Below are 26,465 nucleotides of genomic sequence, written 5' to 3'. Positions count from 1 at the left end.
TCAACCATCCATCTGGTTAAGACACATTGAGAGAGAATACTAACACAGAGACCAGCGAAGAGTGGAACCAAGCCATCACATACTGATTTCAAAAGAAAGGGCTACAGAAAAAAGGCGAGCTTTTTGGATGTTGGCTATCCCCAAAAGCAGAGATGAAACAGCTGTTTTATTTCTAGAGAGCATGCCAACCAACATATTGTATGACATTGGTACATCAAGCTGATTCCTACTGAGGCAAAGGTGCTCTACTGCAGGGCTGAACAAGACCTGTCCATCTATTTTCATTTTCCAGATCGACCGGTCCATATTATTATGCTGCAGATCTGTTCTTGGACATAGTGAAGAAACATTATAGTGGGAAAATGCCCAAGAAGGGCTTTGCAAACTATTCATTGTGCTTTGAATTGTATACGCTGATGGATGAATGTTACTCAGGCAGCAGAGGGTAGCTGTGTTAATGGTTATTTATACAAGTGCAAATAATATTTGTTAGAGGGAACCTCATGTAAATACCTCTACGACAATCCAAACTAGACTGAAATTATTCTTGGTGAAACAGACTTGCTTATAAATCTTCTGTTGATAACAGCAGGCCTGTGTAGAGGCTCAAAAATATATTTTCCTCAATTTGAATACTGAAATCTTTCTGATTTCAACAAATTGGGCAGGACACAAAAGATCCAGGTCCGAAGTCCTAGGCTTATTCCTGTTTTTCACTACAGATAAGATATTTGATCTTGTGGCCATCGCATTGCAGAAATATTTTTTCTGTTCTAAGAGATGGCTGTAAGATGAGAATTCAGCATGCCAAAAATAGCTGGTTTGATAAACATGAGGTCATGAATAAGTTTGGATAGTGTTAGCATATGTAAAAGTAAGGAAACAAGTAGCTGATGGTATTATATATCTTATGGTGATTCTGTTGGGGAATAACTTGATACAAAGAGATTACTGGAAAACAGGCTAAACAATCTATTTTCATACACAGATCATATTATCAAATAAGTGTATTCCTAAGGGTGCGGTATGGCGCATCATTGGTCATGAAGGTGACATGGTATAATACAAATTAAATCAGAAGAAAACTACAAAAGCATGTTCATGAATATTGCAATTAAATGTTCGTTGGCAAACGGTTCACTTAATATATTATTGCCAATTTGTAATCACAATAAATCAAGCATTTGATCATGTAGGTTTTGACCCGAGTGGATATGATTTGTGGCTGGGTCTAAATCAAGACAAGCAACAGGGATACCCACTCAAGTCTTGTGATAAGTATTGGTGCATGTTATGTCAAATGGTAAAAAGGATCAGGTGTACTTACCTAATTACAGACAACATTGAGTTAACGGCTTACCAATGGACCTTTAGTTTGTATTCTTTATCAACAAGCTTTTGTGGTTTTCTTATCCCTGGAGTATCTTTGACTTTAATAATGCAGGTGAAATGGTATTTCAAAATTTTTGTGGAAGAGGGTAGTAGGTCTAAATCTGGCAATTAGAGGTTGAACATATGCCCACATTTAAAAGTGGGACTGCTTACTGTTCGAGTAAGCTTTCCTCCCTCCTCGTGTCAGGAGTTGAGGAGCACCTTCATGGCTGGGCTTGAATCTAACTCCACCCAACAGTCAAGCCCAGGTGAACTAGAATTATAAACTAGGAGAACTCCAAGGTCATTTTCAAAGAAAGGCTGCTGAGTGCACGCCAATAAACTCTACATGGCATGTGTCTTGATGGAATTATGGGGTACCCGGATACTAGCCTCCTCTACACTGCCGAACAAATGCGATTAGGGGGCTGCTGGCTCTAGGGAGGTGCCCACTATTGGTACGTTTAGACCTGGGATTGCATGAGTTAAAGACAGCGCTTCTGTTAAAACCCTTGTTGTATTGGAGTCGAGTGTGGTGTACTGAAGATCTGTGTCACCTAAAGGAGGGCTTGAGCTGGAGAAATCCAATAGTCTTAGAGATTACAACGCATCGCTAGGGAGCCTGGCAAGTACATTTCTCTACTACAAGTCTGTGTATGAGGGCAAGGTGTTCCTGGATTTTATATTCCCCCACAGGCGCAAGCCCTGTGCTTACATATGTTGATATGGGTGTTTACCTGTAGCAGCTTTTATGGCAAAATGGAGTAGGGGCGAACCAGGAATCTGAGTGTTGTCCATGCTGCCAAACTCCTGCGAAAGTGATGAACATGTGTTGTTTTTTTGCCCCTCTATGTGAAACCAAGGTCCAAATGGATTGCCCCATGTGTAGATCCCTATGTTTATTGTCGAGAGGAGAGGCACATAGAATATGCATAAGTGACACAACCTCGATTGTGGTGGTGGCAGTCTCTAAATTCTTGTATGCAGCTTAGATAATTAGAAGTAATGTGTTAAAAGACACAAAACCAGGTTGCGAATGCCCCCTTGTGATTTTAAACCCCCTTGATTGCTTTTATGGATATTTAATGGTTTTTATTGTTGTTTTGATTATGAAACAAAATATCAAAAAACGATACAACACAACATGTGTCTCACCAGGGCACTAATAACCAGCCGTCGAGTGGCTTTCTAACAGTTGATAAACAATGTTTTTATTTCTTAAAGTATATACTCCTAAAATGCAAAGTTGAAGTGCTCAGGTTCAAAAAAGTGAGTAATGGCACTTGTATGTATGTAATGTAATGTAATGTATAGGCATTTATATAGCGCACTACTTACCCGTAGGGTCCCAAGGCGCTTCGACCACTGCGAAACCCTTCCTGGCTTCCCTGAGAGATGGTCCCTTAATGGGTATCTCCAGGGTGAGACCAGGCATCCCCGGCGGTCTGGTGGGGCCGTTAGTGAAGATGAGGCAAGCTAATGCCCAGAGTTGCCGAGTGTGATCGCTGATCAGAGTGGGCATCGAGGCGAGAGAATTAAACAACAATAAAAACCATTAAATATCCATAAAAGCAATCAAGGGGGTTTAAAATCACAAGGGGGCATTCGCAACCTGGTTTTGTGTCTTTTAACACATTACTCATTTAACATAAAGAAAGCCTTAGAAGTCAGTTTGCATTAATTAAAATAAATTTCCAGATTACAATAGTCAAACCTTTCAACCAAATGCTTGTTGGGAAATGTAGTCCAACATGTTTGTCATAATGCCAACATAGATTTATAAAGTGAACACATTTAATAAAATAGTTAGATATGCCCCAATCCAACACAAGAACGATGAAACATAGTACTTATAATGAAAAAATGTGTTTTGCACTTATTGTTGCACATGTCCAACTCCAAGGTCAGCAGCAGCACAAGATTAGACAATCACCAGCAAACGTGCCAACAGTTTGGTAGGTAGCCCTTAAGGTCATGGAACGAGTTGAAAAAATATCTTTCCAGATACATTAATATTTTTTCATATAACTCAATACAGCAGTCTAAGTTTTTGCTTCTCTTTTCCCTAACAGTGTAGATATATAAATACTTTTTATGCAGCAATTCAGATGTGGCTGGTTCATATGTAAAAATGTGTAGTCTTTTATGGCAGCGAGAGGTTTCTCGGCTACTTTACCCGCTCCAGATTATGTGGTGGTTTCTGCTTCCATGCCTAATCCTTTTTCTGCAAGTCATTATTTGATTTGCAGTAGCAAATATACATTTTGACATCCACCTACACAGAACAGTGTCAGGACCCAACACTGGTGACATATTTGCATCATTAGGCCAGAGTGTGAAAAGAAAGATCTTCCACATATGAAGGACAAAGGCAGGTGTGATCAACTTGTCCCAAGCATTTTCTACAACCATTACATGAAAAAACATAGCACACTAACCATGGAAGTCTGACACGTTTCTACCAATACATTCTGGTGGGAAGTAAAGATCTCAAGGGCAAAGCTGTTTTTTTTCACCCCATGTTGCTTTCTTGCTCATGTGCTTCTCTCCTGCGTGCACCATGTTCCCCTCATCTGCGCCCTCCATTTTGTCCCCCTCCAACAACGCACCCTTGTTGCTTCTGGCCAGTTCCCATGTTGCTTTTGCCCAAATCAACCCTGAGACAAAGTTTTCCTTCTGGTTCCCTTTGGGATCCCGTGTTACTTGCTTGTGTGGTGGTGCGTGTGCCTACAAAATTAGACGGATGACCACTTCATGAGCTTTTGTTTTATTTTTCTTTAGCCATGCTGCACGGCATCAGGGGTGCTGTACATCGTCACTAAAAACAATGATCAGGTCCCAAAGGTGAGCCCTACTGATTTGTCAGTGCTTGCTTTAGTAAATGGAGAGGGTGAGTGAGTGGGGTCTGACCACGAATGTGTGTGAGTATTTGGACTAAGCATTAGACAGATTACCATTTTTGACCACCTACTTTCTCCGTAAATGGTATATTTCCGTGGACCCCCTGGGTGCACCCCGAAGATTTTACACGAGAGCGTTAATAATACGTTGGATGTGTATTAAAACTGCAACTTTTGTATGCAATAAGAACTGAACATATGAACCTTAAGAGGCATGTTACATTGTGTATGTCCAAGCCCCAGTACAAACTAAAGTCACTGAAAAATATGCGTATTTCGCCATATTAAAGACTCCTAAAATGCAGCAATAATTCATGTTTTTGGAGGGGCACTTCTTGCCTTTTCTGGGCCGTCTAAACTTACTTATCAATCCGCACTTACAAGCATTACATCAGAATATAGTGTAAAAGCAAACTTGTTCAATATCTGATACACAGTGAACCATCGCTGGGTCCGAAAAATAACGGTGCATCCCATTTTCAGTTGCCTCCTGGCATAATTCCTTGTGATGGTAAAACCCACTGGTGTGCTAATAAGAGACAATCGCTTTCTCTGTCACCAAACATTACATCAGAAACCGAAACAATGTCAGACTTTACTAATGTGGAACCACACCATCTCTCTTGCAATTCAAAAAAGCAAGCACTAGCAACGCCAACAAGTCTGTTTTGAGCCGGCCTTTCGCTTCCCAATGCTTATTTCGTGTCTGAACATTTGTTGTATAAAGCCATGCATTAAATGGAAGCAATAGTTTTCTATGAGCGTATGATATACATAAATAAATAAAATTGGTTTGTTTTGTAAAAGCATACATTGAAGCAGTATCACTGAAGGGGACTACTTATCGTACAGGTGTACATATTGTGCAAGACCAGAATGCAGCCACTCACAGTTAGGTGAATCAAGGCTTGAAATTTGCTAACCGGTCCGTGTTCCCCCTACAGTGTGCTGTGGTGGCCGAAGCAAAAGGTGAACGGCATTAAAGCAGACACGCTAATGAAGTGGGCTGACTGAAAGCCCCAGTAAATGTTTGTAGTATATATTGTTATTAAAAATAATAGGTCTTGGCTGACACCAGTATCCTAATCAAAGAAGTCAAGAGGGATTCACCAGTTGGGGAACCCTCCATCCTCTATCCACATCAATTAAAAGTCCAAACCCTCACCAAAAGTCTATAGTTCAATCTCATGACAGTTGTGTGTATGGTACCGACAGCCTAGACCTAGACCTAGTGCATAGTTACTAATGTCTTCCTGGAAAAATAGTAAAAAAGCCATGTGTGATGCACCAGCTTAAATTGTGAAAGCGAGGGGAGACCGAGAAAGAGAAGGCACCACATGAGAGCTACCAGTGCGGGCTATTGTCACTGTGTTTAACAGTGTCTACGGCTTTTCATCATTGGTGTATTCCTCTACATAGGATGGGCAGGCTGGCGGCCAAAATCTAAAAATGCTGTAGTGTTAGTTAAAGGTTTTGTTGTTTCGTACAGCTCTTCTAGTGACATAAAAGCTCATGTGAGTGTCATCAGTCCTTTGAGGGTAAAAAAAAGGGAGGGTTTTGGTACCTAAGAACTGTCAACAGTGTTGTAGATATAATAATTTGTTTCCTTTCCACCATGCACGTAAAACCTTCATTATGAAAATGGCGACATGTTTCTGTGTTTCACTACCTTACTTATTACAGAGTAGAAGCATATTGTTTAGGGTCAGAGGGCCTTCATAAATATCTCCCTCGCAAGTTAATTTGTAAACCTGCTAGCCCACCGTAGAGGGCCTACAAGTGTTCAGTAGGTAAGCCTACTTGTACTGTCTACCAGCCTGGAGGAAAGCCTCTCTTGTGGGTGGACTAGCTAAATCGATCAAAAAAGAATATCCTGTTCAGAGAGAGAGTCTACTTTCTGATACTCCGACATTATGGTATGCTGCCGAAACAATGAGCACATTGCCAATGCCTGAACTAAAAAGGAGCTCGAAACTAGGGTGGCATAACTTGCGTAATTTGATATAGCACAATTACGCAAAATTATGCAAAGAGTGTAAACCAGGATTTAACACGATTTTCTTATCGCAGAATCAACTCTCCCATGCAAAATTACCCATGGGTACATTTTGCCCTAAGTAAATAGCGCTATACACAAGAGAACTTGAACATTAAATTCACTAAGTATATTCTTCCTATACTCCTGCAGTAAAATATTTGGGCCAAATTACTCCTGATTACGCGAACTGGTGTAATTGTGTATATTTTTGGTAATTTTGCATCCAAAGAGTATTGCAAAATGACTGAAAAAACTAACATTAATCTTGCGTAATTAAAATTTCACCTAGGCCGACTCCAAACCCACGAAAGCAAGTTCCAGTCTGGGCCTGGCCAATTAACCAAATTGCCGGGGTTCTCTCCCCAACCCCCCATCACCTCCACCTCTGCCCCCTGTTGCGATACAACCCAACCCTTTCTAGCGTTACCAGGATTTCTGAATTTTTCCCTTCCCTGATTTCTTCCCCCTCTGCTGATGTCATAGCCAGGTTTGTGTAATATAAATGCTGGAATCAGTGCAACACCACGGATGATTAGAACACAAAGAAATAACTTCAGCCTTGTGTGCCCACATGGGCTGCTCAACAAACTTGTGCAGTATGTTTCCAGCCACATTCTTTAAGCAAAAAGAAAATAACTAGTTCCAGCTGCCTTGGATCTTTCGACCATTTAGAAGATGGAGACTAGACTTTAGCTGGAACAGAGAAAAAAATCCCGGGACCCTGTTACATAAACATTGCACTTTTGCAGAAATTGAGCCATGCACAGATGAAATTTGCAAAAACCGACCAGTGCAAAATTGTTTTACCAATTAATTACTTGTTTTCTGCAAGCTACATGGTCCAAATGTTTTGGATTTGGCGTTCAGCACAAATGTTGCTTTGTCAGTGGTTGGGTGGTGCAAAAGTGTTCTGCAACAGTGCAAAGTTAATATAATTTGCCGTTTTGTTCCACTCTTTTACCAATTGCAGATTCTACATTGCTATACTTTGAGGCAATGCTGCTGTAGCAGTTTACGTTTTTACATTAAGTCATAAACCTCATGAAATGAGAGTATGTCCTGCTGAAACACAACATATATTTGGCTTTTGGGCTCCTGTTAAAACTAAATGCATATTTATAGGAGTCCCTCATAACCACAACATGAGACAGGAACAGTCTAAAAAGGCTTTCTCTTTACCAGATTTTTCTAAATATAATGGAAATTATAAATAAACTGTGCTGCTGCAAAAACAGGGCAAATCTCTTTGCCCCATCGTTGAGATCAGGACAGAGCGAAACCCGATTTTCTCCAACCAGTATTACATACTTTTTAAGCATAGCAAAATGTAGATAATACAATTATGAATTAATTGCAAAAATATGGTACATCAATTAACAGCAAGCCAGTCTGATCTGGTGTAAAACTGAAGTTTGCAGCAGATCCGGTTTGTTCTACTCCCTGTAACCTATGCAGTAGAAATGGATATGCACCAATGCAAGCCTCTACATACCTGGTTCGCGATATTCTGTACAAGGATGCACTCAGCTTTTTATTTAAGGCCAGGGAGGGAGAGATAATACAGCATTTACTGAAAACGCGTTTGCCAGCAGAAAACACAAGAACATTAGGCCAGGCCCCTGGGGCCGAGACCCTTGACAGACGCCACTAGAAATTGCAAGGGGAATTAGACGAGCTAACAGGATCAATTAGAGCGAACCTGAGAGCCGAATCCATTTACAGACCAGCTCCACCAAAAGCAAACAGCACAGCAGATGTCGTATTCATATTAGACACAACGTGGAGAATTTATAATATCTCAGTGGACAAAAGCCTTAAAAGAGAATGCAGTATCCGAAAACATAACTTGTTTTGTGAGCTTAGCACGCAGCGTGCTGTCCTCCTCCACACAGCCGCTGACCCGGCGAAGACGATTAAAACACTCTAATTTAAGACGCGCATTTCAATTGGCCAACAAGGGGCACGCGCCAAATGTTCCTCGGCCGCCCTATTCAACGAGTGGTTCAATATTGCAGCTATTTAATAATGCATGGGAAGATGCGCAGTCTCTTTAATGTGCTAACGACATGGCTGCCTGCACTCCCCCCTGCAAACTACAACCGAACCCGAGACAACAATGGTGGCCGTTATTACAATTATAAGCGCAATTAAGCCAACCCCTCCCCCGCCTCTCTCTTGGTAAAAGCAGGGTCGGGTAAACTGTTTGCTCCTGCTGTCTGAGCAACATCACGGAGAAAATGTAGAGGTAGGCAAGGCCTGCTCCAGGCTCGCATCCTGCGAGCGGGGAAACCGCAGCCCCTCGTCTGTGTACCCATCTGGGACCCAGGCAGCTCGAGAGAACACTGGGGGAGATTATCCGAATGTAGAACACGCCAACATTCTACATCTGGTCTGAATTAATCCTTCCCCCTTGCTAACCTTCATGAAACAGAATAGTTCGCTGGATTGTATTTAAAACATTTTTACAAGATTAAATCAGTATGTAACGCCAGGTCATGTGACCATGCCTTTCACAAATGTCCCACACTCTGCACGGAGGGCACCCACTAACTAACACTGGATGTACTCTACTTTTGTCAGTGATAATCGACTGAAAGTCCACCAACTTATTTACTGTTTGTAAAGGTGCTTTCCATCTGGACAACATGTCTATCTTTCCTGTAGTGTGTTTTATTTTAGCATGTTTTGTTTCCTCTTATTTGTTGTGCTCGGTGCATTTTTACCCAGAAACTGAAATTTGTAGACTTTGAAACAGCTCACTATTTCATACAGGGCACTTCCTTGTTTGTCTTGTAACTCACACAGTTCAATGCACTACAAAGGGTTGGAAGGGCCATTTCCAGGGCTAAAAATATCCATCCTTTTTAAGTTTGTCCCTTTTGGTCTTTCATATTGTGCCAAAATGCCACTTGGAAACAATGTGGGGAATTTGGCAGACTAGGAATGGAGTCTTTCTCTTGTAGATACTGGACATTTACCCTTACTTTAGCGTACATTTTAAGTACCCACATATTTTGGCAATATCACCATGCTACACCAATATGGCTGTATCTCAAGGTTATGTCTCCCCTTGCCTGAGGTGGGCCCCCTTAATGGCAGTGGGAGCAGCCTTAGTGATTGTACAGGGGTCCAGCAACCAAGGTCCGCCTCTGAATACAGAAAGCTTCCTCCACTGCTGCGGAAGAGTAATTCCCCCCTACACTCTTTGTTAGAAAGTCCTCAGTAAAAATCTTAAATAAGGACTGTAGACATCAGACTTGGCCTGCCTCTTGCCACTCTTTTTGATTCATGAGCTTTTTGAAATATTGTATACAATGATTTATCTTTTCACATTTGCCACTGGGACCAGGAATCCTGGCAATGGGGCAATATTTGATACTTTAAAGCTCAATATGCCACCTCCAGATGCCCCCTTCCATAACATCTGCTCTGCCCCTCATTTGGATTTCACCTACTGCTCCCGTATTAGATTTCCATTTGAGTAGACCGTCACTACCTAGCCACATTTGTGCACAACATGCCCATCCAAACCTTGGCAAGTCCTAACGGATTCTGCATTATTGTTGGTGTGACGGTGACATTAGAAGACACCTGACTGTGCCCTCCACCCTTGGATCAGAAGGCTAATCTTGAGTCCACACACTAATCAACTCCGTTTCCGTCCCACCTGGCCCATTCACCCTACTAGTTCAGAAACTATCCAGCCCCCCCCCCAAAACCCTGGCAGGTTAGTAAGGAAACGAGATGCAAGGTTTGCTGCTGGATGTTAAGAAGTAAAGACATTTCATGAATATGTAATGTAATGTAATTTGTACTTGTAAAGCGCACTAATACCCCAACTGGGGTGTCCTGGCACTGTAACGCATACCGCTGTTGAACCCTTCCTGGCTTTTCCCTGTGAAATGTCCACTCCTGGGCACCCCCCAAGGTGAAGCCAGGCATCCCAGCGCTGTTGGGGCTGTTGTGGAGATTAAGCAAGCTATTGCCCAGAGTTGCAGAGTGGGACCCATGATTAGAATAGGCACCGAGGCGAGAATTATCAGGTCCGAGGAAATTGAGCCCGAGACCCGCCGAGGCGGGAATTGAACCCTGGTCCCGGGTCTGACCTCTGTATCAGGGTCTGCCGCTCTAACCATTGAGCCACACTTCTCCACTATCAAGCACTAAGGCGTTTTTTCGTCATTTATCGTCTATAAATATTAGGTGTTACTAGGATAGAACCATAAAATATTGCATTTATTTTCTTAAGTTGTGAAAGCTTGAGTTGACATTGCCAGATTTGAACGTGTGATCTTTAGGTCACACAGTAATACCTGCAATAACGGTTTAACTCACTACACTATCATAATGGCTCCCATTTACTAAACACGTAACCATACATACGGCTGCCTTCATCAAGTATAATTATGTCATTTTAGAATACAGGTTTTGGAAATCCCCATAGAGATACAGTGGAGCTATAGAGCTCATAAAGCAAGAGCAATATGGGAAACCGAGAGCCAAATGGGAGACCATGTTCAATCTTTGTGCCAAGAGACAGAGAGGAGAAATAGTCCCACTGGATGGGGCCCGTGGTCTGTACCTGCGGTCACGGTCTGTTTATTACATATCCATTAATTACATCATAGCAATCTCATTTTATGGTAAGAGGGCTTATCAGCTCCTGTCATCAGAGGTAAACTTCACCATCTAAAAAAAAGAAACAGCCTTTCACCACTTGTTTCAGATTTAAAAGAGTCCCTCCGGCATTCCAATAGTAGCATTTCCTAGCAGGTGGAATGATACACCAAACAACCAACAGGGTGAAGTGAGATAGATTAGTCCTCTGGGCGGAGCCAAAACCCACTCTGTATAGCTGAAAGACAGTGTAACACTAGGTATTCAAGACAACTACACTGTAAAGCCAGACTTAAACATTAGCAGTTAAAAGTATCAAAGCAGAGCTTCTCCATAAGCCTCTCCGGCTAAGAGATTGTGCATCGATCAGGCATTCATGAAACAGCCCTAGGTAGAAAGGCAGCATTTAAATCGACCCCACGAGGTTTGCAGTCACAAAATACAGTCAGTCTATTGTTTTTCGGGTTGCTCTTAGGTTTTCAATAACCTCAGTATTTATAATGTTAACAGTCTCTGTATATGTAGTGTTTAGTTCCACAGTTGTCTGGGCCTGATATTTATCTCTCCTTTGCCTACACAAAAAACAAGCATTGATATTGCAAAATGTTTGACTTTTGTATAGTAAAACGGCTGCTGCCGTGCTTCACTAAAGCACAGATACAGCATGGAAAGCAGGAGTACAAATGCCCTTAACACAAAGAAAAGGGATAAGGCAAGTGTCAGCACTGCAATTCTGTCTCTCATACATACCCACGCCCCACCGCCCAGACACGGCATGTGCAGCAGCCGTGTAAGCTTCCCTTGCATCTAAAGGACAGTTGCAGCAAAGTCAGCAGTGGTGCCCACTTCCTCACACTGAACAGTCCAACCTGTGCAGTCACCGTGTAAATTTCGCTCACTTACACAAAAGAATTAGAGTTCAGAGTCTAATATTGCACTCTTGCCATTTTAAGCACACCCCGCAGTGGTGTGGTATTCCCGTCGCCCAAAGCTCAGGACGTTTATTTCTGTAATATTTTTGCATCGCGCCAACTAGGCATCAGAGTACTTTGCATAGCACAGCGCACAATAACATGCAAGAAATTATAAAAGCCCAAGCAGTCTATAGCATGAGAAGTCATCAAAACTGTGGTCATATCACAATCTCCTAGGTATTATGTGGTGCGCATTCTTGGTTATATCAAGAAGGTGTAATCAACCGTAGCGCAGCCAGGTGTGCGGGGAGGCTAGATCACATGCGTAAACTTGTATATCCAGGTTGTTAGACCTTTAAGCCCATTTGAACAGAGTGTGGTTAGTTAGGAGCTTAGAGAGCAGGAATGCTGAGTTCTTTTTAACACAGATAAGGATTTTAGAGTCCAAATTTCAGGTAGGATCGTGTTCCAAATTCTAAGACACATCCAGAAAAGGAATGGTTCAAGGTCCGTTTATTCCCCTGAACATTGGGGTGTCGATTATTAGTGAGTATGTGCTTCGTAACTGGCAAGCACTGCCCCAATGTTTCATTTTTTTGGCTAGGTAATGTGGCTGGTCGGAATAGATGATCCTGCGCACTAAGCAGCCAATTTTAAATATGGGTCCTCCTTGAACAGACAGCGAACCTAGGCAGGTGAGAAACGGGGTGGGGTGTTGAGATCAATTTGCACCAGAGGACAGGCGAGCAGGAGCGTGTATTGAGGTTTATAATGGGGGCAATGAGAGTGTGAGAATCCAGGCTAGAATGGCATTCCCATAATCCAATCTAGATAGAATAGCCTGAATTACATTCTTAGATTGGGTTGGTATGGAGGTTTTGATATCCCAAATGAGTTTCTTTGGTTGGTAGGGAGGGTTTGATGCCTCAAATGAGTTTCTTTGGTTGGTAGGGAGGGTATGATGCCTCAAATGAGTTTGAGTTGGTAGTTGGCGGATCTGGTTATCGCCCGGATGGTGTTTGGGAAAACTTGTTTTCTGTCCAGAGTGAAGCCTAGAGATTTGGGTGTTTGGGAAATGGAGGCCTAGCTGTCTAGGACATTGGTTCAGGCTAACCATTCTTCGACTTGAGCCAGAGATGAGTTGAGTGAGAGAAGAAGGAACTCCAGGGTCTATTTACAAACTACATTTTGTAATATTTTGAATAGTACCACAGAAGTGCTATTAAAGTGCTACAAAAACTATTCACAAAACTAGGAGTGTAAATCTCCATCTCTCTATCCTTTCTTCTCCATGGGGCGATATCTACACATGTAAGTTCACTGGGAAATAAAGTTAAATTAAATTATTTCGTAGTTACAAATATAAATAATTTAATTTAAAAAAAATCCAAATATTAAAATAAACTATTATGTAATTATAAAATACTGTGATAACCTTTTCTAAATGTAAAACTTACTGTAACATTAATTTTTAATAATTTACTTTAGGTGGGAATTTATGTGCTCATTTGAACTTCAGGAAATATTTTTATTCAAATGAATATATTTAGATTCATTAAAGATTTAATTCAAAATTAAGTTGATAGTAGAGGTACATGTTTTTATTTTGTTACACATTTAACCTAAGTATATACTATTTACATTTTTTAATAACATAAAAATAGTTTTCCTTTTTTTTTTTTTTTTTTTTTTTAGCTATGTAAACGTTCTTACTTTTCCCTATACTTAACCACAGGAAGACTCCGAGTCAGGAAACACATCCCCATATGGTAAAGCTTAGGGGAAAATAAAAATGTGTATTAAATTTGGAAAGAGTTAGCAAAAATATCCTTATACTAAATACTAGTTTACATTAACATTATGGTGCACATTAGGATGGCGGATGGACTTTTTCCGCCCGCCATCCTATCACGAAATGAGACCGCCCGCCATAAGGGCGGGAGTCCTGGGGGGGCCATTAGGATGCGCCCGCCACAGTGGCGGGCGCATCCTGCATTCCAGACATTGTGGCGGGCGATGGACTCAGCACCGCCCGCCACAATGCCAGAAAGGCATGAAGTGCACTTCTATGCACAAAATGGCAGGCACCGCGCGGTGCCTGCCATGTTGTATATGGAACTGCAGGGGGGTACCATAGGTACCCCCCATGTGCACCCCCTACCCCCAGAATCCCTGGGGGCCCGTTACGGGCCCCCAATGTCAAAAACCGTCTGCCTTTCCATGGCGGCGTTGCCGCCACAGAAAGGCATGTCCCCCCTGCATACAAATATGGATGGCGGTGTCTACCAGACACCGCCACCATATAAACTGCTTTTCCGCCCGGTAGGCAATCGGACAGACTGCCTACCGGGGGAAAGTCTTCCCGTCCTCCAGGGTCCCCCCCCACCATGGTAATGTGGCAGGGGAAATTAGAAGCGGCGGAGGTTTTTGACGGGCCGATCATATGGCGGTGGCGATCCGCCCGTTATCATAATGGGCCCCTATATATTTATTGTAGATACAGAAGACAAAAAATGCTACAGCACTAGTAACTTAATTTTTAATAAAATATATTGACTTATTTTTGTGAAGTTTATATTGAAAACTAAATTCCTAACTAACGTAAATAAAAAAGTTATTACCTATTATTAAGAGTGATGTTTAGATTTAAGCAATGTAATTGTATTCGATTAAAATACAATGGTATATTCATTTTTACATCAAAAAAGATTATTAAAATACTTTTAATTAAATAAATGTTTTTTAACATGAAACTATATTTTTTGATGTGTTTTAAATATTTTAAATACTTAACTTCCACTCGTAAATTTGGCAGCCCCCAGTCCCTGCTTAGGGGCGTGGAGCAGTTTTAGCCTTCACTTATGAGTAACTCTAAACTCAGATTTTATGAATAGCCAAAAGTAGTAAAGTTACTCAAAACTGTAAGAGTAAACTTTCATGTGTAAATTACTCACAAGTGTAAGTTACCTTTCTTAATATTCCTGTGAGTCTTTTGGGGTGTTAGTTTAAGAGGATGGGTTGTCATCCATTCTTGGATTCTCTCAACGCGTATGGACAGTTGGTAGTGCCTTCTAGATGAGACTCTCGGGTATAGTTGTTAGTGCAGTGGTTAGTCTACAGATTGATGATAGTGTATATTGGAGTTCTTATAGAGATCGCTCAGCAGTTCCAGGCAAGTGTTGAACAGTGCAGGAGCCAGTAGAGATCCTTGGGGCACATCTTGGGGGACTTTTATGCGATTTAGGAATGCATCTTCTACTTTAATCATCTGTGAGCGGCTCTCCCACTATGGACAATCATACCGTGATTGACAGTATCTAACTTGGCTGAGAGTTCAAGAAGGATAAGCAGACATGAATCTATGTAGTCCCTGATTCTAAGCACATCAGTTATTTGTATGAGTATCGTCTCAGTGTCCTGACCTTAGTCAGAGCTTCTGTGTAACGTATCAAAAAGATGGTTGTCCTTTAAAATTGTTTAACTTGTGAATTGGTGCAGCTCGAGGATTTTCGCCAAATATTGAAGTTCAGAGACCAGGCTGCAATTGTTGAGGTTGTTTAGGTAATCTGACTTGTTTTTTTTTCGGAATAGGGGAGAGACTTGTTGTAGGGAGAGGTTTATAATGTTAGACAAGTGGGGCACAAGGACATTTCACATCTTTTTAGCTAAGTAGGTACTGAGTCAAGAAAGTGGCTGGAGGTGTTTATCTGAGCAGTGGTGTTTTTAAGTTCAGAGTGGATAGTGTCTCTAACGTTTGACCAAACTTCAGTGGATTTTCTGGTCAGAGTGGCACTAATGCTGATAATCTGCACAAGAAAAGAAGCTTTAATATTTTTTCATGACATAGATGTGTGCACATTTTTCACGTTTTTCCAGGACTTGTGGTTTAAGACTGGTGCCATACTTTGATGCTGCTTTAACTATACTTTCTACATACATTTTGTGACAACTCTAACATTGTTTGGGGTCAAAAATAACACGTTTTCATGTGTATGTTGTCCATTGGACAAGTAGGCCCAACCCCTGCAGAACAGTCCCTTTGGCTGACAATTTACAGTAGCACAGTCTGTGAAAAAGAATGATCTGCCACTAAATGCAAGATTTAAGTTCATACGTATAAGTTTTTAAAATTGTATAGAAGTCACTACCACAAGCTTTTTCTCTACCAGAACAAGCGCTCTAAGAAACTGCTCTATGTGGACTAATAAACCCTTCCAGATTCCATAAATTTCTGGAGTAACAAACAATCGGGGGAAAAAGTTGTCTAAAATCTTAGTTTTACACTTTAGACATGGGTCCGAACTCCAGCTTGCACACTCAAATTATGTGATTCAGGACAATTCCACAGCTCCCCTATCTTTCTAAATTTAAAGTGTGTCAGGAAATGAAATCCACTATATGTACTATGCACAAAGATAAGACATTTACTAAATATTAAAAATAGTTCATGTGAAATCTTCTATCACATATGCATACTCCAGTCAGCAACCACCCAGACAAGGAAAGAAAAGTAAGAGACACCAGTGGGCGAAGTACGCTATAAAATGATGAATAACACAGCAAACACAAAAACTACATTTGACAGTGTCTTGGAATTACGCAAACAACAAAAACAGTGTTTAATCTACTAAAATCAGTTGGTTTTGTAATGACAAGTCTTAACTGATAAACCTTTATGTAAGCATTTCAGAGAGCCCATGTGCCATTCCAGTAACTCTTATAAGGTATTTGTAAGTGGCGAACACTGTGCAAGGCCTGTAACCACATGGATGTTACTAGTACACTTAAACACCTTCAGCTGCTTCCACCATGTATCATAAAAGCTTTCATATGCCCCAAAAGGCATTCGTAGGCTCCAAAAGTGTTTACATTTTCAAAAACGTGCCATCAAATGTCCTTTAAGTGCTACTGTTGTCTCCAAAAGTGTCACCATATGGGCCAAAACAGAGACCCAAAGTGCCATATATCCCAAAAGTGGCATCCTGTATATCTAAAATGCTCAAAAGTGCCTTTATATGCCACAACGTGGCACTTGTACTCCAAAAGAGTAACCTTTAACCACAATAATGCCACCACATGTCTTCACAGCTCACTTTACTGCGTTATTGTCAAGCCCTGAGGAAGAGGTGGTGATTTCAAATGCAGGAACTTCAGTAATATAGACCTGCAGGGCACCTTCAGGGTATTTTACATTGATTCCTTGTTTCGGCTAGCAAAAACAGAAGATATTAAAATACGATACCATTGCATAGCATATCAGCCAATCCAGACATATCGCAGAAGCCGGGATACAATGTATATACAGGGGTGGGGAGTTGTAACATACAGACTCAGAAGTAATTTGGTCAAGTGTGGTTTGCATAGGTATTGGCAGCATCTGGACAGTGAGAATAAGGATGCTGCAAGCTAAAAGATGTATGTTTGAAGCATTAGCCCTAGCCTTGCAACAATACCAAAGTAACTGCAGGCACTGAGACGTCGCATCCAAACCTATAATAAAATGGCATAGACCGATACTGCAACGACAATACAAAGATGTGCGATGTCATCTAGCAAAAAGTCAAAATATAAGTGATGTTAATAAGTGAGAGGGCAGGAAGGAAAGTTACATCATCTGCTGATAAAGAAAGGGAGCGCAATGCGACCTTGTGACAAGGAAAGGCAGGGTGAGTCACCATATGCCAAGGCCAAAGTGAGGTCATTGGCATCAGGACAAAGGTAGGTTATTTCACCCAGTGTAAGTTGTTCTACCATAGTAGGCACAGCTTTGCGATGCCAATGCAAATGAAGAGAAAGGGGTATTTTACCACCTGGCATCTAGCCAAGTTGGAACGGTCTCATCCGGTGAACCAGTGTGCATACGTCTGGGGTATCTCTGAAAACCAGCAGCAGGATGACTGGAGATTAAGTAGCTAGAGGCTTTAGAACAGCTCCCTGAGAATGAAGAAAATGACAATTCTAGCATCACATCGTAGGATGAATGAATTACTGATCCAGCGCCGTGGGAAATCAGTTTTAGATTAAGTGCAGTTTATACTTTAAAAACTAGGGGACTCATTTATGAAAAGTGACGCATCGCAGCGTGAAAACAGCGATGCATCACTTTTCATTGCTCCCTCCTTGAGACACCAATGATGCGCCATATTTACAGTATGACGCATCATTGTGCAAAGAGTTACAGATACGTCAGTATTTCTGACATATCTGTATGGCACAAAAATGACGCATTGCTGGAGTGTGTCACAAAAGTGATGCAACTCCAGCAATGCGTCCTTTCACGTGGGGCAAGCCCCATGTGAAACGGCCTGCGTTAGTCTTCTGCCTGCTGTGAGGCAGGCATAAGATATTGATGCAGTGAAATCTTATAGATTTCACTGCGTCACTTCTACGACCCTTCCCTGCGTCAAAACGCCCCCATGCATACATTATACCTGGCGCAGGTATAATGTGGCGCAGGGGTTTACAAAGTGACGCATCTACCTAGATGCGTCACTTTGTAAATATGGCGCAACAAGGCACATTTTTTACGCCACTGGTGCGTCAAAAAGTGGCGCACCAGCGGCGTAAAATTGACGCACAGCCTCATAAATATGGCCCTATGAATTTCCCCAATCTAAAATAAAAGATGCCACAATCCCAATACTTAGATTGTAATGCACTACTAGCGCAGCCCTTCATTTACTGTGACTTCCATGATTAGATGACAGACCAACAACCCAGATTCGAGAAAGTGTCTAAGATTCTTCACAGAAAGATTCCTTCCTTCCCTCCCCCGCTCTCCAGTGCATCTCTCGTCCTTTAAAATTACAGACGGAAAAACAACTTTACTCAGCCTTCTAAATATTTAAACAAAAACTCTGACCTGTAGCACCCAGGATGAAACTGTCTAACACAAAGTTGGCAAGGAGTATGTCATTACAGGGGTAAAGTACAGAGAGTGCTTTAATTGGTGTCATCCGGAGGCATGTGTACAAAAGTTCGATTGAGTCTGAAGGCAAACTGATCGTGGGGACATTCAGATCCTATAAAAACATCCCTGCTCCAAAACCACGGGGAGGAAATGGCTAGCATTCTTTGAAAATGAAGCACTTTCCCAAGACAAAAAAAGAGAGAAAGGCACAGAAATAGCTTTTCCTAGAACCTTCTTCAAGTAGCAGCTCAAACAGTGTAGAGGAGACACAGGCAGCTAACGACAGGCTGTGAGTGAAGTGGAGGGATGCGCAGGCTGCAGACGCAGGTGTGACTCCGGGGTGACACATTCCCACCCACACTACGCACATGCGTGCAGTCGACGACACCCTGGGCGTTATGACGCTGCGCACACCTTCTGCAGTCTGGGGACAAAGGAAGCGCCAAGGCAAGGGGGGGAGGAAGCGAATCAATCACAGGTCACGTCCCTGCACGCAACGCAGCTGATGATGCAACGATTACTACTAGAAACGATGCGACTGGAAGAGAGAGCAGGACTGAAAAGTTTATGGAAATGACAGCAGTGAAGAATAAGCACTGGCAAACTCAACTGCTCGTACAGTAGCGGTTTACCAAAGACAGAGGAGACTATGTGTTCTAGACACGGACCATAACACCGCACCAGACCAATCACCGGGAAGTGCCCTGAATCTCATCCGTTTGCGCACGTGGGTCCGCTCAATTAGGCGATGCGAGAGTGCTGTGTTTATGCTGCACCGGCGCCGGCGGAGCTCCTGGCGGACAGCAGTGTGCACTAATGACCCGGGGGACTCTGCGACCGGCGGGGCTGCGCCTCTCGGAGGCTCAGACGGGTTTATTAGATTATGTTTCTGACAGGCTCTGGTCAACTGCCACGTCAAAGATGTAACTCATGTGCGGCGTGTACAGGTACACGGACAGCAATATGGCTTTTAGGAGAAGGCAAAGCCCAAATGATGAAAAAGAGCTTGACTCTGGGGCAGTACCAATGTTGTTGCCACGCTCGAGGTGCCTTGAAAAGCCAGTTAACGGGGCTCCATTTTTCCCTTTTAGACCACCGGTCCTCAGAGGTGAAGCCCCTATGCTGTCTCTGGATACTCTGCTGGATCGCTTGCCCTTCAGAGAGCAGACGCCTGCCAGGTTTCCAGATGTGTCTCTAAGGTGATATCGGCCTGTCTGGGGCACAGGCCAGTCCACTGCTACTCAAACCCTTCAAGAGGACGACACGCGGGGCAGGCCTCTGTGCCATGGGGCATACACAGGGCCTATAACACCATCAGCCCGGATACAGGGAGTGTACTCCCTCCTTCCGGGGGCTGAGCTCTCGCTGGACAGTGGAGAAGCCGGGCTCCCCCTCAGCTCGCAGGGCGTCCGGTTCCAGTCCCGCTCTGCCAGGCGCTACAGTCGCAGCAGCAACATGACAAGCCGGCCACACGCCACTCCTGGCCCGCCTGTCAAAGCCCACGGCCTGCAGGCCGAGCCCCCACCCCAACCTACCTAGGGATCAGGATGTAAGGGAGGGGTTAGCCCAACTATACAAGGTGCAACGCGTTAACTTCCAGACCACGACGTTGACAGTCCGCGTTAGCACGTGGACAAGCAGATAAATAACACAGTAGTAAAGTGACGTAAAACAGTGACGGACATTGGTGCAAGTGAGGGAAATGGGCCCCGTCCGCTGGATGGCTAGTAAAATAGCCATAATTGGGTTTCAGTGGGTCACTAAAACCCCTGGTGCCACTGCACCTGCTACACTCTGGTTAGATGTTGCCCTGATTAGTAATGAGGGGCTGTTAAGACAACAGATCAATCACATTTACAGTGTGTTTTATACAGCACTCGCAGTCAGTCCTGCAGCCTCGCGCCCCTATAATCGTTAAGTGCCCATACGAAGAGAAAACCCCCCATAAAATAAACACAATTGTTGAAGGATGAACACAGCTGGGTAGTGTGGCCTCAGGAGAAAATCCGAAAAGACCAGTCAGAAATTGTATCTTCTGTCCATGTGTGCGTTTACACAACAAATACAACAGTGCTTTTCGTTTACAAAAGAGAGTGTTTAGTATCAATCCAATTTTTCCACAAGTTTTTACACCTAATAATCTGATAGGAAGAAAAATCTACTGGACTCTATACCTGGGAGTTTTTTGTTGCTAATTAGTTACGTTTTATTTTTATTTTAACACAGTAGAAAATCAATCGTTTTTCGGGTGACCTTACGTGGCCAAAAATCTAAACACCCCTATTCTGCAAGGTTCAATGTAAACCATTTGCAACTGGACCCTTGCCACAGCAACTATGGATCTATGCTGATTAATCCCCTCCTCCCCCCCCCCCTTCTTCTACCTCTTACACCGAAGTTAAACGAGAAACGTTTTGGCCAGGAAGACGGAAATAGTTTCACCCCAATTAAAATGCAAACAAAGGTTGTTTTCTTTTAAACAAAAGTAACACAAATACACATAAACTAGCGACAGGCCCGAGTCCCACATTCACGCACCGCCCTGCGGGAGCAGAAGGGCGTGAATATGCTACACTGCGGCTCTGCGAGGCGGTTACACTCACATCCTGCTCCAGAAAAAAAAATATTCAAATGAAATTGAAAGGTATATGGGGCTGTAGCGCTCCTCAGCTAAGGAAGGGGGTGGCCGGAGAGAACGGGCGATTTCACTGCCTGCGGATTCATAGCCCCGAGCGGCGAGTAGGGGCGCATTCCTTTTCGGTGACAACTGGCCGGCGTGGCCGTGCCCTGCTCGCGAATCCGCACGCTGTGGCCGTGTCGCCTCCGCATAGTTCGCATATTCCTGGAGGCCGGCGCGGCCCCGCGGGGGGGGAGCACATTCCCCTCCGTGATGAGGAGTGACAGTCCCGGTGCCAGCGGGGTCCCGGCTCCCTCGGGCATGCACACACATGCCAACTTGGGAACACCCGAAGGGGAGAGCTTGCAATAAAAGTATGAGGGTGTTTTATTCACCCGTCCACTTGCCGGGTAAACGAGAGTTTGTTTAAGGCAGAGAAAGTAAAATAAAAAAAAAGTGCAGCACACTTAGGAGCGACAGAGAGACTCTCCCCCCGCTCATGGGGGGTTGGCATGCATGCTAAGCACCCCTGACTCGGATGCCCGGTCCACCAATCCCAAGATGACACTTTCCGGTGAGAGGGGAACGGTCCCCTGGCCGCGGGCGCTGCTGATCGCTGGAGGGGTGCAAAGCATGCGACCCAACCCCACCGGCACAGATCACTCACCCGCTGGCTCCACCGATGTTGCGGGTCTTCACTTTGTTTCAGGCTCCCGCAGCAACTGTTGCAATCAAAAAGCTCCCGTTTCCCAGGATCCGAGGAAAAACATGCGCTCCTGCCTTTAAACCGCGCTCCAAAGACCATGTCCAGCCCCAGGGGTTCTTCTGTGGATGTCACTGCCGAGAATCAGTGCCAGGGCGCCCGAAAAAGGATGCATAAGTCCCGGGCTGCAGCTGGCATCCAGTCTCGGTGCGTGCCAGTGCCTCGTCTGGGCTGTGAATGAAGAGATTCCAGCTCCCGCCCACCTCACGCACCAACTACCACGGTGCACACTGCAGGCAGGCGGTGAGAGCAGGGCTGGCCGGGGAAGCGAACTCCAGAGCGCGTAGAACGCAGACCGAAACAAACCCAGCCCACACAACGAAAGGAAGGGCTACACAATGCATTCGTTTACAAAATAAAAACACACGAACTCCACGTGTAGCAGCTGCATGGGAAATTAATCGAAGATCGCAGTTTAATGCGGGATAGGTTGACAGTCTCTCTTTAAATCAGTGTGAGGTTGTTTTTTTAAATTGGTATTTAAAGCATCCCGTTAGCTCCAATAATAAATTCTGAAGATAGTTTTAAGTGCACCTAAATAACCATTGTTTGGTTCACGGACTGGACATGTTAACAGCTCCCACTCAGTTCTGTTTCGATAGTGTCTACAATGTGTTCTTTCTCCTTTTTACAGGGAAGTAGTTCAAAAATGTTCTCTACTTTCATTTTAGTGTATATACAGTGAAAAACATCAGTGACAGTTCAAACACAATTCTGGTCTAACAAGATTCAACCACTGGACATATCTACTTCCTGGACAAACAGAATGGGCGAGTCTGCTTTAGGGTTAACTTTACAGTCATCCGAGGACACAACCATAGAATCCTTGTATCAGACTTTGAAAGGAATGAACAAATAACACTTCACAACACACAGCTAGACACTGCCAAAAGCGTATGTATGGTATACGCCCGAATACGAAAAAAGCAGCAGGTCACTAATATCAGCCACTAGAGAATATAACAAAAATAATATGGTGATGCAACAAAGTTTAAGAGTTTTAAGGAATATGCACCATGGCTTACTGCGATCAGCTAAGGCTAAATATCTTAAAGCTGAATGGATTTATGGACACACTTGGTTAAGTCTATACAAGCAGGCTATAGTCTGACAGTATGTCAGCAAAATAGAAAATACATTCCTGAATACGTATCTGGTCTATAGATCGAGCAAAATGGGCAGGACAAGAAAGACCAGGAAACATTAACGAAGAAGAATTAAACAACACGAAAGTGAGACTGAGTCGCCTAAATCAGACAATACAGCCAGTATAAGCATTGTCAACAATGCTCCATTTGGGAGAAGTAGCTTTCCTTCTTCAAATCTGAACAGCTCAGGTGTATGCAAGAACTTGACACCCCACAAACATCTGCCTTAACAGTGAGTTGACTCCTTTAATCAAAACATCAGTTGGTAAGGTTCTGAAAACCATCAGAGTGAACGGGGCACCAGGGCCTATCGGCTTACCAGGCTTCATATGTAGGGTGCCCACAGGATTCTGGTGCAACATCTCACTCCGCTCTATCATCTTTGATTACAAACTGCTCAAACCCCACACTCCTAAAGAGGATCTATACCACACCATGTTCATAAAATAAAGCCCAAATACTGACCCATCAATCTATCGACGTATTGCTCGGCAGTGGTAGATCTAAGCCTATGCTGACATTTTATTGTATGAACTAGAGACATGGGCTATAGACAAAAACATGATTTTTTATTATAAAACTGGTTTTAGGCAAAAGTCATCCACCATAGATAACACAGTTATTCTATCTTACCTGGTCTTCTACCACACTTTCTCGAGCTTTTAGCCCTCCTCTTTTTGCTTGCTTTATAGACTACTCAGCTGCATTTGGTGATGTGGACATGGCTACATTTTGACAGGTTCCTCAAGGCAATTTTAATTTTGAGACAGCCCCCTCCTTTCCTTGAATTTTGAGGTTGAGCCCACCCAAACACTTCCTTGTATTTGGGCGAGGACTCAGTGATGAACCATGCTACTAGAGAAATCTCAGCGTGTGAGAGTCCTTATAAAAACCATGAGGATTTCCTGGGGCAATACTTAGTAGTGATCGCTCCCAAGCCAACTCTATTCACTCTGTTTGGATTATTCACTGACGGTATAGGAAGCAGAGTGAGTTCAATATAAAAGCTTCTGTCTCCCTCCTCATTTTTGAGCATTAGTTAAAAAAGTGGCTCATATTTGCAAATCGGAGCAGTTTTGAACTAGTAAAGACAAGCTATATATATATTTTGCAAGGTATGACAGACTGCATACAGGTGTGCTTGCTACAGGCTTTATTTGTGGTACTATCATAGAAATCAGAAAAAAACTGCCCACCAAACAATAAAACAGGGCCACAAACATCCAAACAAATTCTCACACGCTTGCCTGTCAGACCAGTCCTTCTGGCATTGCTAGATTGCCCTATCGGCCAGTCCAACCCTGGTTTCAAAGCACACATTGACACCTCTTTAAACAATAGAAGAGTTATGAGTAAGCAGTTAAATGAGCCATCTAGTGAATTATGTCACAATACATCTCAAAACCACAGATGTCATCAAACGAAACAACATTTTAAAATGCTTATTGTTGCTGATGGTTAGAGGTGCAGACGGGGTTAAGAGAACTGTTGTTTTTTTCTACACTGGATGTCCATTTTTCAAGATTCAAAGATAAACACTTCCTTGGCAATTTTCTTTCAAGATCAAATCAGTATTATTTTGATCCGTTGTTGCGGGCCCCTAAAAGGAGTAGGGCCCATATGCCGGTGCCTACTTTGCCTGTGTGGTAATCCGGAACTACTTCATTGTCCTCAGTCTAAGGGGGCGCTATCACCGCTGAGGAAACAATGGCGAGGGGCACCATCCACACATGTCTATTCCAAATTGTGCACTGTTTCACCTTGTTTCGGGTTCTTTCATGTGAGGGTGTTAGTAGCCTTAATTAATAGCAATGAGGTTTGAGAGAAATTGTATTATAATCACATTGCAAGTGCAAACACAGGGGAAAGAAATCTCCACTGTAATGTGAAATGAAGTAGAAAGTAAGATGTCCACGGCTATAAAAAGACAACTAAAAGTGAATATTGACTAGATAAGGTTCTAACTCGATGCACTGCACTGAAGTGAGTGTAGCTCATTTCTTGGCTACCCTTCCAGTATGAGAACGCTAGCGTATTATCTTTTGTGGCATTATAGGGTACATGGTCACCATGAACACTGCACTATGGTTATGAGAATGAGTGGCTTCAATCCGAAGGAGAGAAAAAAATCAATATTTCATTTAGGGCCACACAGCTGTGAAACATACACCAGATATGACACATGTCCGCCATTTGACTCCAAAGTTCCATCTTTTGTCACAAATTGTACTCTAGTTCCAATAATTTTATTAAAAAGTGTGCATCTTTTTTGTTTTAAATGTCAGCTGTTCAAATTCCATTATAGCACGCCCAGTGCCTGGTGTTCATTGTGGTATCCAACGACCGTTCGATGAAAAAAGCTTCTGTAATTCCAGTTTGCACACTGGAAATAGCTTCTCCTCAGCCCAGCACTGAAGCTAGATGAGAACTATTGGGGTCGATCAAACTGCATACGGTTTTAGAATCTGAGAGTGCTTAAACCTCCTCAGAATGCAAATAAGAGACTGAAAACTGAGTGTGATTAACTGAAGATCAAGTATGTCCGTGGAAGAGAGGGAGAAAACAAAATGTATTATTTTCAACCTTCTTAGGCAAAGAGAAGAGAAAACATGTAAAAGCAAAGTAGAGCTCAGCTTCCCACAGACTGTACTAGAGCATTTCTTCTGAAAGGCACAGCTGGGGTCTCCTTCAAACTCATACAAAGAAGCAACACACAAACAAGTCCATTACCAGCGCGGGTGCATAGAAATATACTGTTCCACAAAAACGACTCCCTTCCATCTCCATACCAGATGATAGATTTCGTGGTCTTCACTAACATATAAAAGACTGCAACCACAGAGCCCTGTAAAGGTGTGCTCTACCTTACCATCGCAATTTTGTTGTGGGGTGAACAAGTGCATACATGGCTGCACTTAACCAGCTAACTTTGATTGCACGAGGCAAAAGTGGTGTGTGTTGTCCTACTCTGACAAACAACTGAAGCTCTAGCACAGTGGCTGGGATACAACTCTTTCATTATTCAGTTACGCTTAATAAAATAACATGGCTTACATCATTACACAAAAGATACTTTCGATGTAAACATTTCTACCGTCGTTCATGTGAGCAAAGATGTTGATAAATTGCCAGCTATCGAATTAACTAAGATCAAGATCTTGACCTTTAACCTTCCACCAAATAGTAA

The 26,465-nt window shown here is 43.0% G+C and overlaps 1 protein-coding gene across 2 annotated transcripts in view; it reads right to left on the bottom strand.

Moving 5' to 3' along the window:
• The window catches only part of FRMD6 (FERM domain containing 6), a 190,919-nt gene extending 168,547 nt beyond the window's left edge, over positions 1–22,372 (bottom strand). Inside the window, exon 1 of one of the 2 annotated variants that reach the window (XM_086937322.1) lies at positions 22,035–22,372. The gene's annotated coding sequence lies outside the window, so the exon portion shown is untranslated. The remainder of the gene's footprint in view (positions 1–22,034) is intronic. The other variant, XM_086937323.1, reaches the window with a different exon arrangement.
• Between the last annotated feature and the right edge of the window lie 4,093 nt (positions 22,373–26,465).

This window comes from Lissotriton vulgaris, chromosome 9 (genome assembly GCF_964263255.1).
Source record: "Lissotriton vulgaris chromosome 9, aLisVul1.2, whole genome shotgun sequence".
Taxonomy (NCBI): Eukaryota; Metazoa; Chordata; class Amphibia; order Caudata; family Salamandridae; genus Lissotriton; species Lissotriton vulgaris.
This window is presented reverse-complemented; position numbering and strand designations above follow the sequence as displayed.